This window comes from Pieris napi, chromosome 5, assembly GCF_905475465.1.
Source record: "Pieris napi chromosome 5, ilPieNapi1.2, whole genome shotgun sequence".
Taxonomy (NCBI): Eukaryota; Metazoa; Arthropoda; class Insecta; order Lepidoptera; family Pieridae; genus Pieris; species Pieris napi.
This window is the reverse complement of record NC_062238.1, coordinates 8,483,849-8,499,071: the sequence shown is the minus strand read 5'-3', so window position 1 is coordinate 8,499,071 and position 15,223 is coordinate 8,483,849. Positions and strand designations below refer to the sequence as shown.

At 33.1% G+C, this 15,223-nt stretch overlaps 1 protein-coding gene across 1 annotated transcript in view; it reads right to left on the bottom strand.

Moving 5' to 3' along the window:
* LOC125049640 (monocarboxylate transporter 14-like) overlaps nucleotides 1-14,868 on the bottom strand; it is a 30,524-nt gene extending 15,656 nt beyond the window's left edge. The window contains exon 1 of the mRNA XM_047649035.1: nucleotides 14,525-14,868. The gene's annotated coding sequence lies outside the window, so the exon portion shown is untranslated. The remainder of the gene's footprint in view (nucleotides 1-14,524) is intronic.
* Between the last annotated feature and the right edge of the window lie 355 nt (nucleotides 14,869-15,223).

The following is a 15,223-nucleotide window of genomic DNA, read 5'->3' as shown; positions in this document are numbered from 1 at the left end:
GAAACAATAGGTGTTCAAAGTTGGACGCAAGAAGCACGAGATAGATTGTGATGGATACTTGCGGATGCCGTTGATGATGATGAATAAAAACATATGATGAAGAATTTGTATGCATACATATAATTAAAGGTTAGAAATTGGATGGCTCGCATCAACAGGAGAGCAAGGTCTCGGAAGCCAGACATGTGCAAAGGAATTTCCACCTCAAATATTAAAAAATGATTACGATATGAACCTATCTGCCTCGTCATATCTATACACTCATCTATCAAACGATTTGGAAACTTATCCCTTCATACGAGAACAGCTTTCTTATTGCACCCCTTTAACTAAAGTACGGCCTCCGTAGTAAGGGCCTCCTCCAAAGAGGGTCCCCACAATAGACTTCGGAAAAAAAATGTTTTAAATTCCGACTGTCACACTAGTAAACAACTTTTCATTTGATATATTTTTATGTCTAGGTACTTGATTTCACAATAAATTATTGATTGAAAAACGACTGAAAATAATGGTTAATTTTTTCTACACTGCTGTGATGCAAAGAGACAGGTGAGTACTCATGTTTTAATTTAACAGTTGAAATTGTTATCTAGTATACGAAATTCCACGTTATTTAAGGCAGTTTTCACCACCACTATGTGGTAGCTCCACCGAAGTATTTCCAAACCAACAAGGGTCCTTCAAGAAAAGAGCGTAAGAATTCTTAAAAGGCCGGCAACGCACTTGCGAACCGTCAGGCAATGTAAGTGTTCATGGGCTGCGGTATCCTGAGTACAAATATGCGCTTACGGTACTTTCGAAGCATTTTGACAACATTTGGAACACATGAAAATTGCATTTTTGGACTTTTTGTAGATCGTTTGACCATCAACACAAAATCACTAATCGCCTAAAGACGCCCAAAGTATTGACGTTTAAAGGCTGATTCACGCTACACCGTGTCTCGACCGGGCCGTGCCCCGGCCGGGGCACGGTCTAACATTAATGATATACTTTTGTATGAAGTAATTCATGCCTGACCGTGGCTCGGCCGGGGCACGGCCGGGGCACGGCGTTGTAATGTCGGTGGGTATTGTTTCCCGGCTCCGGCACGGTCCGGCCCCGGCACGTCGTAACATGAACGTAGGCGCCCGGGCACCCGCAGAGCAGTCAACGTCAAATCTTAGTGAGGTTAAATTTTTTTTTGTTTTTTTTTGACAAAAACTGATATAGTCGTCCAAACACGTACGTGCGTACACTCAAACAGCCCGGTGTAACATGAACCACTGTCCCGGCCGAGGCCCGGCCCGGTCGCGACACGGTGTACCGTGAATCATCCTTAAGTGTTTACAAGTATAGTTATCGGAACTGGTGAGACGCCATCTTGTATCGATAAGTGTTTTAACGGATTCTTAAAGTAAAAAGATTTGTATGTAACTTGTATGTTTGTAACGAAATAGCTCAAAAAGTACTGGACTGATTTTAAAAATTATTTTACCTTTAAATGCTACATTATCACTGACTAATAAAGGCTGGCTAAAACTACAATAATGTTCCCCAAGGTATAAAAAAATGCCTACAGACTATCTTTTATCGTATGCGCTGCGAAAACTATTGATGATAGAACAAAAAAATGTTTCACAATATTAAAGAACAATATTAAATATTCACTCGTGTGAAGCCGGGACGGGCCGCTAGTTGTTTAATATTTTAGGAATGGAAGTAAAACAGTAAACAGAAAGCCACAATTTCCAGGATTCTAAATAGATTTCTATCGCCTACAAAAGCCCCAGACTAAAATAATTATAAAATAACTGTCGAAAATATATTTGCCAACCTTCATTTTGCACTTGAAATGTCTAGTTTTGCGTAAAGCGAGACATTGGCTGCTCTCCAGACGTTTCACGAAATATAATATTAGTTAGTACTAAATATTAACACATTGCATAACGGACAGAATTGACTAACAGGATACAAATTATGAAATATAGTTTATTAGTTAGTTAGTTTCTGCAGTCAAACATGGATAACACTGGATAAGGAACTCACTTATGCCTGTATGAAATATTATAGTTAGATAACATTTTCGTACTTCTCTAATGCCTTCAAGCACCTTTTAGGATAGTTGTTGTAATTGTTTTGTCATTACATTTTTTTTTTTTAGATGGTACCTGTGAAACAAATTAAGGACACTTCTATAATTTATTATAAACTGATTATTTGATATTGAATTTGGTATCGCTATCGCTATATCTTTATCAATATATATAAAAGAAAGTCGTGTTTGTTACAACACTTATAACTCGAGAACGGCTGGACCGATTGCCATGGTTTTTGATTTGTTGGATTTGTTTCCGTCCCGAATAGCAGAATAAGCAATAAAATATCCGATAAGTTATCGAATAACAATAAATTAATTAATTAATTTTACGAATGCAAAAACCATATGGTGCCATCTGTTGACAAAACTACGCAGCATTTAACGTCGAATTCGTGTCAGTTCAAGAAATTCCGATCTTGAGGTGAATGAGGAGATGCATAACCATGCTTTGATCCTGATCAAAAGATGTTGGATATCAGAAAGTGCTTAACATGCAGTATCGCCATATTGAGCTAGAGAGAAGATGCCTAATGTGTAAAACTACCATTCTTCTTTCGCAATGGCAAGCAATAAAACATTTCTGTATTTGCAAAAAAGTTGTATTAATGTAATACTTAACATTAATGAAATCCTAAAATAAGTTAAATTAAAGTAACAACGATATTATAAGGTTGTAGGGCGGAACGAAGTTAGCCAGGTCAGCTAGTATATTATATAATTCTTCTGTGAGTGTGTATGTCACTGAACTTCTCTTAAACGACTGGACCGATTTGAATGATTTTTTTTGTATGCGTTTGGGTAGCGCCCTGGTTGGTTTATATTCACAAATCAGCCCGGCAGATGCCACTGCCGTCGGTACTTTCATACTTTGTTTATTAACCTAATCGCTTGATATATCATGCAGGACAATGTCTGTCAAGTCCGCTAGTCTAATATATAAAATTCTCGTGTCGCGCTGTTTGTAGTTAAACTCCTCCGAAACGGCTTGACCGATTCTCATGAAAATTTGTGTGCATATTGGGTATGTCTGAGAATCGGACAACATTTATTTTTCATCCCCTTAAATGTTAAGGGTAGTCCACCCCTAAATTATTATTTTTTAGATAAATCTTTATTTTTATGATACAGATTAAAAATACATACAACCCCTAATTTTCACCCCTCTACGATCAACCCCTATTTTTTATTATAAATGATATACATGGCAAAACGACGTTTAGCGTAGCTCTAATATCGACAGTTTAAAATCAGCTGAGTCAACGATTGTTTTGACAGCTCCGGCCAACGACCTAATTGGTTGCCTTAAAGGCTTAAAGGTTCAACACATTTCTTCTCGGAATAATATTGAGTATAGAAGCCGTATTATGAAAATATGACCGCTGCTAAGATAGGAACAATGGTGCTATTGTTATTTTACTTGCGATTAGGTATTAGGTTTCAACAATTGATCATCTCTAATGTAAACACATTTAGAATGTGAACAGAGATATTAAACAAAATTATTACTTGAACTGTGAGGTGATAAATAATCTTAAATATTTAGTATCAATTAAGAGCAGCATCCGTGAGATCGTGGGTCGATCCCCGGCTGTGCACCAATTGACTTTCTGTATATGTGCGCAATTAACATTCGCTCGAACGGTAAAGAAAAACATCGTGAGAAAGAGAGCTGGCCTTAAACCAAAACACTACTAAAGTTCTTTCTGCATTCATACATCATTATACATATATATGTATTTAATTAAGCTAAATAAGAACAGAAAGAGCCATGTGTAACATACGGCTGCCAGACTTGGGAATTATCTCAGAAACATCTTTTAAAGTTGAGAACATGCCAAAGAGGAATGGAAAAAGGCATGGTGGGTGTAACACTGAGACATCGAAAAATAGCAGAAGAGATAAGATCAACGACCAAAGTAGAGAACATTATAAATAAAATAAGGTAATGGCGCTGGACCGGGCACATGACGAGAGGTACGAATTGAAATGGACAAAAATTATTACAGAATGGCAACCACGCGATGGAAAAAGGAAAATAGGAAGACGGAGCAAGAGATGGGCAGTCGATATAAAGATTATAGGAGGCACAACTTGGAAGAAAGAAGACAAGAAGAGCTAACATCAGAAAATAATGGAAGCAGCTGGAAGAGGCCTATGTGTCACAGGACACGCTGATCACCAAAAACGGGGCATATGATGTTTTAGATTAAGTTAGGTTATTTAACTTAAATAAGTATTAATATATTATACTGCGTATAAGCAATAAAGGCTTAATTTATCTTATATAATTTACTGGTCCCATGTCGTATATACAATCTAAATCATTTACACCACAAATACTAAAATTCATCAATATTAGATAAGGAAAGATTTATAACAATATGAGTCCAATTTTGTTACTTGCCATAATAAAGAACATAAGTAACCATTATTGCTAATTGTATGATGTTATCAAAGTTTTAGCACATTATAGGTATTCTAATATTACTGTCTTAACATTGAGTGTCAAAATGGAATTACCACTATTCGTATAGAGCTCAAGTCGTATTACAGAAAAAAGTCAGTAACAAAATCAGGGGCGCTACAACCTTCTTAGATCTGGGCCACAGATTTCTGTATCTGTGTCGTGATTTGTTTGTTCTAATAGTAGGCGTAGTCTGTGCACACACGCCGTCGTGTTTTGGTAAAAAGTCACTATAGTCTACAGTGACTTTTTACTTTTTTGAAGTTATACTTCTTTAGGCGCGTTATGAAAAATTTATTAGAGTGAAATTTTACGACGCACGCGCTCCGTGACACAAAATTATCAGAATGAAGTTAGTTCATGGCATGAAAATCGATAATAACTATGTTCAAGTTGTAAATTCTAGTATTTTTATATTTAGAACACGTGTTTCGTAACAGTACAATTAAACAGTGTAAATAAATAAATATTATATTGGTGTTTTTATTAAATCAATTTCATATACGTCGGTGATAGTATTTACTAATAATAATTTTATTGATTAATTTTAATATCTATCGTTAATCACTACTGCATTTTAGTAAATTTTTTTCCATACGCCAAAGAAGTATAACTTCTAATGCGTGTACGTAAGTACACACACACTCTTTTTTTTTCTATAGTATAGATGACCTAATACTAAAGAAGTATCGGCCGACTGAACCAGTAATTATGTGATTTATTGGTTCTAGATAACTCATAAGTGGATCGAACGCATTTGACACACATTCCTAATGAGAGGTTGATTAACTTCTCTTTGAATCAATCGTTAATGTCAAAACAGTCTTTCGGAGTTCGGACGTCGACATCATTGAAATTGTTACAAATAAAGTGTTATTAAGAGTAATCTATGTAAAAATCGGCTCTTAAAGCGGTAAAATACCTTGTAAATAATTATTATCATAAAATCCATAATTCAAAATAGATTTTGTTTATTAATAGGTCAGTCACGTGATACAAATCGGTCACAAATCACTCAAATCGAATTACGTATGCTTGTAAATATTTCTAAGGGTCTGTTTCACAATGTACGGATAAGTTCTACATAAGTTCCAAATTAGCTATTTATTACTTATTGGTAGGATAATACTATTGTTGCGTTTCACGACTGTCAGATAGCGCTATTCGTCACATAAAGTCCATTAAAAGTTATGAGACCGATGAAGTGTCAAATAGCACAATTTATATTCCAAATAATTTATGTGTTGCTGCATAGCTATTTAGTACTTTATCCATACATTGTGAAACAGACCTTTAACATAATTGAAAATAAGAATTTGTATACGTTCCAAAAGACGTCATAAATTTCTCCTATAAACACTCAACTCAATGGATTTAATCCATGATTTTATATTTTTCCACCCAGGAAAGTACATAGAAGGAAATCACAGGTGTTTTGTCTGTTATCTATTTACTTTATGTAGAAAAACTATGGCCTTATCAATAACAAAACGATAAGGTTGACAAGTCAATTATGATAATTTTCCACAGAGAAGTCGGTATTCAGTTGGAAACGGAAGAAATCATACAAGTGTAGTTATGGAAGGTCAGGATAATACTAGCTGGAACTTGTATATTGGTCATTTATTGGTTCAATTACAAGCACTAGTATGATAATGGCAAAGGAATGCTTTGGAATAATGGACTATGCTGTCCTTCCTTTAACTTTCCTTATTGTGACATTGTTTTGTTTTCTTATTGTAACACGAAAATTCATGAAAAGGTTGCTTGTTCAAAAAGATCGATTCAAATAGGATAAGCCAGATCAGGGAGAAGATTATATATTTAATTCATATTTTATAATACACATATATACAGTATTTACAATATGCTTTACGTACATAATAATAATTTATATTGGATAAATAGAATAAACAACAAATCTGCACCCTGTGGCACCTTTAATGCTGGCAGCATTTCTTCACTGTATTGGGATACTTATTCATTGTAAGCACCAGCTCTGGGGTCACCGGTATTATCTACAAGGCGCCAAGTTAAATCTTTATGTTCAAACATAGTAGGTATACAATTTTAATAAATTCTTACAGAATCTTCGTATGTTTTGATTTTTTGCTAAGTGAAAATCGGAAGTTCGCATAACACCAACCAATGTCAGTCGTCTATAATATAGGTAAGTATTGACTCGCGCCAGTAATTTAAATAAGCTATTTCCAAGTAGACGCCTTGAACGGTGAACAATCCGCTTTGAACCGGTTTAAACGCAGCATAGGGCTAGAAGCTAACTGCAGTGGCCTTTGATCGTAACTAGTTTTTTGTTCAAGAACTATTTCAGTTGCTAGGACAAGCCTAGACTTAAACAAGTAGGGTAATCCAATAGTACTAATTTGTAACCCTCGGCAGCATTTGCACATGTTTTATTCCCTTAATATAGGCTTCCACAGATTCTACAAAACAGACCTGTCATTTTTGACAATTGACATTGTTGAGCGTTTTAGAATATTATTGTGAATAAATAATATAATTTAACGACTTTTGTACGCCTATATCTTCATTAAGTAGATTCTTCTAAGTTAAAAACGAGTAATAATTAATAGTGATAATTAAGAATTTGTAAATCAAGTAAATATTCTTTAAAAGTCAACGTCATTGCAAAATTATCGCGAAAAAATTACACGCGTTAAAATGAGTAATTTACATCAACTGGAGGGTCATTTCAAGGCAGCCCTAAAATAGAAGGTACCAAGGCAGACGATCTCTGACGTCATTTGGCAGCCTCCAGTTTGCAAACAGAGATTTAGATCAAATTACGACAAATACTGTCAGGGAATGATTCACAGTTCAAATGGAAGCTATAATTCTATTTAAGGAGAACTTACATACAAACGTTGAAATGTTTGGAATCAAATAGAGAGTACATATAGAAGTGTGAATTCAGTTTGCAAATGTGTACGATTTATTTTATGTCGGCTCGGTTTAATAGTATGTTTACACAAAAACCGTCTTAAAATTTAATAGTGGGGTGTTTTAAATGTTTACATTTGCTGTTTATAAATATAAGTATTAAGTATACAAATTTTATTAACTGGAAGGGAAAGATTCTCTCTCTAAAGATTCTCGCCTAAGATATAGTTTTAGGTATTTCTTTTTGAAGTTATACTTCTTTAGGCGCGTTATGAAAAATTGATTGAATTAAATTTTACGATGCGCGCGCACCGTGACACAAAATTAACAGAATGAAGTTGCCCACGGAAGATGCTACGGCATTGGAAATAATTTAAAACATTCGAATTATAATAGAATTTATGTAACACTTAATGTAATAATGATAAATATTTATTTATTTAATTTTTCAAATGTAAACTGAATTTTATTGAATATAATGACTCCTTTTCCAGTCTTTGATTATTTAATTGTAATTAATTATTTGCATGCAATCAAAAACTATTTTTAATAATGCCGAAGTATAACTTCTTACGCGCGTACATAAGTACACCCGCCTATTTTTTATTGTTCCATGCTAGGGTTGTCTGGAAGAACTCGCTTGTTAGCGATAAGGCCGCCCGTTGTCTGATAACTTTTATAACCTGCTTTTTTAAATGTATGTTTTTATATAAGTCTCTTCATTAATAATTCCTTCGTAGGACCATATTCTTTTTTTTAATTGTTATCTAACACGGAAGAGACTTTATTAAAGACTTAAGTACTTTGATTTGCTGGGAAAATATTCCATGTTATATAACTTTTCGGTATTTGGTGGAGTGTTCAGGAAATTCACTAATATGTGCCAAGAAAGCGCTCGTGACTCCACGTACTTATTCGCTTCATAAAGTTATGATTAATAATCAACTCGATTTATGAATGAAACAGTTTTCGTGAATGAAACAATAAATGACGATTAGCTCCATACAACTCTTTGCTTTATAACCATTTCAAAAATAATTTTATATAGAGTAAAACGTTCAAAGTACATAACTAAATGTGTAAGCAAACAAAATAACTTCGCACGAACATTATACATATTGATATAATTATTTATTGCGTTTGTGTGAACAAATGAAACATTAACACAGACACAGTATACGAATTCCTTCTTTAAAAACAACTTCACGGAATCATCAATCACTGGTTTTTAAAGAGAACCATAGACAAATTGTCTTTGATAGACCGGTACGATACATCACTACATTTTCGAGGTTAGTGGTTTGAATTGTCAAAATTACAGCGGTTCCTTTTGCTTAATTCTACAATAGACTTCCGACAACGCCAACGTCTTTTGACTAATTCCTAGCGTAGCTAATTTGACCGTGCATTTATATACTTCTTAAATATTCTAGCTCTTGTTTGTTAGAGTAATAATAACAATCCAACGGCGCTATTACCCTATATGGGCCTTGTAAAAATTATGTGAGAACATTTTTCGATTTTTTGGATTGTTTGTTCGGTTTTCTTACGATGTTTGCTTTATTTTGTTTGTTTGTTTACCGTAGCAGCAAGTGCTAATAGCTAAAAAATTTATGTATAAATAATAATCGACATTAAATTAATAGTTTATTGTCATGCAAAACGGCCTTATAAAAGTAATTTTTATTTCTTTCTGTGTGTTTGCACCTAGCGCTTAAGATATAAACGCTGACTTAAACGACATAAAGCTATTAATGTATTTGTCCTTATCATTAGAATGCCACTTTAATACTGAGTAAACGTGACAAAACATATTTTAAATATACAATGTATGGAATTGAATAGGTTATAATTACTTGAGCCATCGTTAATAAATTTTACCCAATAAACATGAAGTCTCTATAATTTTTTTTATGATGAATAATGATATACATAAAAGGAACAGGAAACTTCATAATTTAATTTAAAAATAAGATTACGGAAGTGCTTTAGTCTTTGAATTAAAATTTAAAAAACATTTTTTTTTTTATGTTCCTTATTAGTATTCATAGAGTTGTTACAACCGCTCTGTACCGAATTGGATTAGGCTTTGACAACCAGACTCAGGGTCAGAACAATAAAACAGTTATTATCACTTCTAAGTGCAATAAATGATAAAGCATTTGCCTTAATCAAATAAGATGGAGTCATTCAACTGTTACAATTACAAGGCACGAGTTTATGACAAAAAAATATTAGAATACTAATGTATAGTATTGGTACAAATAACTTTATTTTTATATATAGGACACACTTCGTTCATACACTATACGCTAATATAGACAAAATTGTAGGATTAATAAAATAAAACATATTTGCCGGATATTAAACGTGAATTTATTCATAATTAGATGACCCGGTGAACTTCGTATCACCTACTATTAGTGTCAAAACATAATAAATTTTTTTGAAACAGACCAAAGATATCGGATCTCATACCTACAGCTATGATACACAAGTAGATATATGACAACCAAGTGACAGTTTAATATTTCTATTAAGACAAAATCATATATATATATATATACTAGCCGATCCGGCAAACGTCGTTTTGCCATGTATATCATTTATAATAAAAAAATAGGGGTTGATCGTAGAGGGTTGAAAATTAGGGGTTGTATGTATTTTTTAATTCTGTAACATAAAAAAAATAAAAAATAAAATTTTATCTATAAATAAAAAAATAAAAATTAGGGGTGGACTACCCTTAACATCTGGCGGGCTTATTTGTGAATCTAAACCATTCCCAGATCCCCTTGAACACACACAAAAAATTTCATCAAAATCGGTCCAGTCGTTTAGGAGGAGTTCAGTCACATACACACGCACACAAGAATATATATATTAAGATATGGTTTACGCCAGTAAAAGAAAATATTATAGTAGGCAAAGAGAAATTATTATGGAACTCAATGTATGAAATAATTCTCTATGCATATACTTATTAAGCTACTTTTGTATAGTAAAATACATTTAATGACATCATGAGGAAGGTGATAAAGTTAAACATATCCGTATATTTGTTCAAATTAATCAAAAAAACACTGCGGTGAAGGTAATAGCTATCGAATATTTAGTACTAAGTAATTTCGCTTTATATCATTTATTTCCTAATTATTTTAGAATAGGTGTCGAAACAACTTTATGTACTTGAAATTGTAGCGATTCCATAATATTATACTCTATTTTTCTATCATCTGCAGACTCTCTATATTTACATTACACAAAAAGTTTTGACTGCTCTTTTATAGTCTAAAATTTAAACAGTCGTAGCTGGCAGAAGTCTAAATCCTCGCCTTTAACAAGTATACGTGCGAAAACCGCCTCCAAAAGGCAGAATCATTTGAAGTAAACACACGAAAAAGGGGCTTGACTAATATTGCAAATAATTATAGTTATAAGATAAACTGTATTGCGTCAATCGTTTCAATTACAATACAGGCCACAAGAGACCTTTTACTGGTAATAAAATACTCGCTACAAATAGAACACATACTAGACTAATTGAATGTTTACCACAATGTAGTCATATTGTATTACTCTATGGACTGAAGGCACGCAATGATTCTGATAAGTCACAAGGTCACAAAGTCTAATTAAATATTTACTTTCTTATATCCTAATTTTTATATTAATAGTATTGAAACACTTATTTGTAAATAAAATTTTCCAGGCTGCTCGAAATATAATATATTTGGTGTTAAACAACTTTAAGGTTCGTTATTATTTATATTGTACGATGTAAGGTAAGAAAAGAATAGACAAAATAAAGAATACAGGATTAAGAAAAACAACTAAGGTAATAGATGCTATAATAAAGAGAAATAAACTAAAGTGGCAATGGGCGGGGCACATATCAAGAGGAACAGAAAAGTGGAGCAAAAAACCACTAAACTGGTGTCCAAGGTACAGCAAAAAGAGGAAGACAACTTAGAAAGTGGATAGACCAAATTAAAGAAACAGCAGGTGGTACATGGCATAGAGATTTGGCGGGATTTGGAAGAGGCCTTTGCCAAAAAAAACCAACTAGATACAATTTTTATTCTGCGTTCGTAGAAAAAACGACACTAACAATAGAAAAGACTAAAATGTTGGCTAACTTCAGGGTATCGGTTTTTGGGACGTTGTTCGCGCGCGTCGTAAAAATGTACTCTCATCATTTCCCTAACGCACCAAAAGAAGTATAACTTCTATATTAATATTATTTATATTAAAGTCATAACGATACTACTTCTAACTTCAATGTTTATCAAAAAATACTGTCCTAGTTTTTTTTTTTTTTTTATAGAACGGGGGGCAAACGGGCAGGAGGCTCACCTGATGTTAAGTGATACCGAAGCCCATGGACACTCTGAATGCCAGAGGGCTAGCGAGTGCGTTGCCGGCCTTTTAAGAATAGGTACGCTCTTTTCTTGAAGGACCCTAAGTCGAATTAGTGCCTCATGAGTTATGATGTACTAGTTTTTAAAATACATTACCCAACTATAATACAGTATACTGTATAAGGATTTGCCAACGTAATATTTTTCGTAATGAGCCCACTCCATCTTAGGTAGCTTGTCACATAGACTTAGGCGCCAGGTACAGTACCTGTTTAGGGTCATTCACCTTTCGTACTTTAAGGTCACATGTACCGAACGAAACTCGATGCAAATTGCATTCCGATAATCGGATGTAATATTTACTGACAAGTATGGTTTCATTCAATACTTTGCAAATATTTATGATTTAAGTTTCCAAAACGATTATTTTAGTATTATAATTTTGTTATTAAATGATTTTGAATAAGTGAATTTATGAATAAGTCAGTATATATGTAGTACCATTTTCCTTAGGATATTTCCATAAACAAGCGACATGAAAGTAAGTATATGAATAACCAACTTAAACTAGATACTAAAGAGTAACAAATACTCTTTTTGATGAATATTAATGATGTTGATTTTCGAGATACGGTTTCTCCTCTCGGATTTCTTGACGTTAAAGTTAAAATTTGAGGACTCTCGCAAATGTGCTAAAATATTTAAAAAAAAATTATGGGCAAACGGGCAGGAGGCTCACCTGATGTTAAGTGATACCACCGCCCATGGACACATTTAATAGACAGCTTATGTAACTATATTTTAAACTTCTTTCACATATTATTCAAAACCAATTACTAAGAATTTATGGCTTATAATTAATTTTAATTAAAATAAAAGAAATTAAAATTCTACCTACTTGCTAATCGCAAGAGAAGCGATATAAGGGTACAAGGTCATTGACGAATGTTTAAATATAAATGCAGCGTTTCTTTCTTTTGTAAATGTAACTAGTAAACTGTCAAAAAGGTTTTAGACACGGAATAATGTTCAAGAGGAATACAATTCTCGACGCGGAATACAAGTCTTTACGGGAATAAACTTATTGCCCAAATATAAAAATACCAAAGACTTAACTCATCTAAAAAAAATCGGTTGTCTGTAAAGTGGGTTTACTGACGATTGTTGAACGTGATAACGTCATAAAAAAATATTGATGGGATGGTTGCATTTAAAAAAAAAAAAAATTATTTGTTTGATAGGTGTTTTGTATGGATATAGAGGAGGTAAATGGAAATCACAATTGAATTGATCAAGTTACATTTATTTGTAGGTACGCATAAATACAATTACGTCAATTTTAAATGTAACGCCTCAGAGCGAGTAACGCCTCAGAGCGAGGTAACGCCGCATGAGTCATGTTTTTTCGTGCGTGCAGCCGGCTCCATCGAATTATAAGACGTTGTCACGTCAAAACGTTAATATAATACTAATTAACCAGGTATTCCCCATTACAGCCAGCTGCGGAATCCTCCCAGACATCTTGTTTTATTTATTTAAAATTCCATATTAATAGACCAAGAAACTAAAGAGATTTTTTGTATACCTTATTTCTTAAAAGAGCTGTCGAACTATTTCTTATCCACGTTTTATCATATTTGACAGTACTCAAGATTGTAAATTGCGATAAGTATCAAATAACAAAAAATGTGGTATAATCCTACTAAAGATAACTAACAATCAATAACTGATTTTAATTAGAATTCATAGATTTTTTTATCGGTATTATATATGTAAGAACCTGATATATTACAGAATACTTTGTTTCATGTTCATTAAGTGAAAGTAATTCGAAAGAGAAAAGGTCGCCTGACGTCACTGACGTATATATTGTATGTAAAATCAATAAAAATAAAAACCTGTTGAAAATATTTATAAGCAATAAATATCTTTAACTTTAAAGGTATAATTCATTTGTATACCACTTTTGTGTCCCTATTGTTAACGCATAGAAACAAAATCCCCAGGTTGGCGGCCGGTAACACTAATAAATTCAGGTAGACACATAATGCTGATAATCTTGCCTTATTTATCGATGAAACAAAAATGTGTCTGCTCCACGACGTAGGGGACATCAGACAACAATACCAACCCGAGACAAGATTAAACTAAAATCCTTTGTGCTAATGTGATTCATATCTCGAGTTACTTCGGAATTCATAGACTATCCAATCGTATAGTATTGACATTTTTATATACATAACATAAATGGTTATAATTATTATTAACCAATGCCAACCTATGGAAATCTAGAATCTACAAGTGAGGAGAAAACCCTGATACCTAGGATCATTATCTAGATATACTTTATCAGTGAAAAGATAACGTTTATAATGCAATAAACTTGTATAAACAAGATTCGTACCTACTAGCAGGCTATAAAAAATTAATGAAAAGTTGAATAAAAAAGCCTGCCATCTCGCCGGTATATTTGTTTTAATACCTATCTTTTTAAACTCCATAGGTACGTACTTAACTATAGATTTAAATACAATTCTAACACAGCAAAAAGATAAATGGTTATGTTTGCGACTATACTTTTTTATCTCTTCAATATTCAACAAAGCAACTTTTACAATGCACCGTATCCTTGAGGGTTTTAAACTAAACATTGACAAAAACTAGCAACAATAAATGATGAACATTACAAACTATACAAATACTAAACAATGTACATACCTGGACACGTAGTAACCACAGTAAAACTGAAATAAAACAGCTGATACACAGAAACAGTTCACAAACGTGCGTTAGCTTACAAAACACTCTTGGATCTGAGAATTTATTTATGAGGCGAGACCCGCGTCGCGCCTCAAACATAAAATCCCCATTTTTAAATCTATTCATAAAACGTCCGTTACGCAGAATTCCTCTCGACAAATGTTAATTATCTCTTGATAACGATATTTACTTATGACTTTATTTTATTGTGATCCAAGATGAAGTGGAATTTTACTATCGTTTTGCACATACATGCAATTTTCTCTAAACAATTGTTTTAATTGTTACTCTAACGAAAGCGGTCGTTTTGGCCTAAATTCAAACACTAATGATATACCTATTTACGTACAAAGGTAGTTAGCAAACGCGGTTTCAGATTAAATGACAAGTGACAGATACTGTAGTTTGAATAAGCAAATTCGGCGAGGACCATCTCAAACTCAAAGTACTTCTGAGGATCTATATAAAATTAAAAAAATAATAACATCTTTATTTCCCAGTCTTTCGAATTCAAAGAAATCTTGCGATAATAATTATACAAAAGTCTAAACCTTTATAAGTAGAATTATTATCATAACTATTGTCCTGGTTATTGTTGGTATAAAATATATATTATATACTTATCTTAGATTTGCTCCTCTCTAAGACTTCATCCCT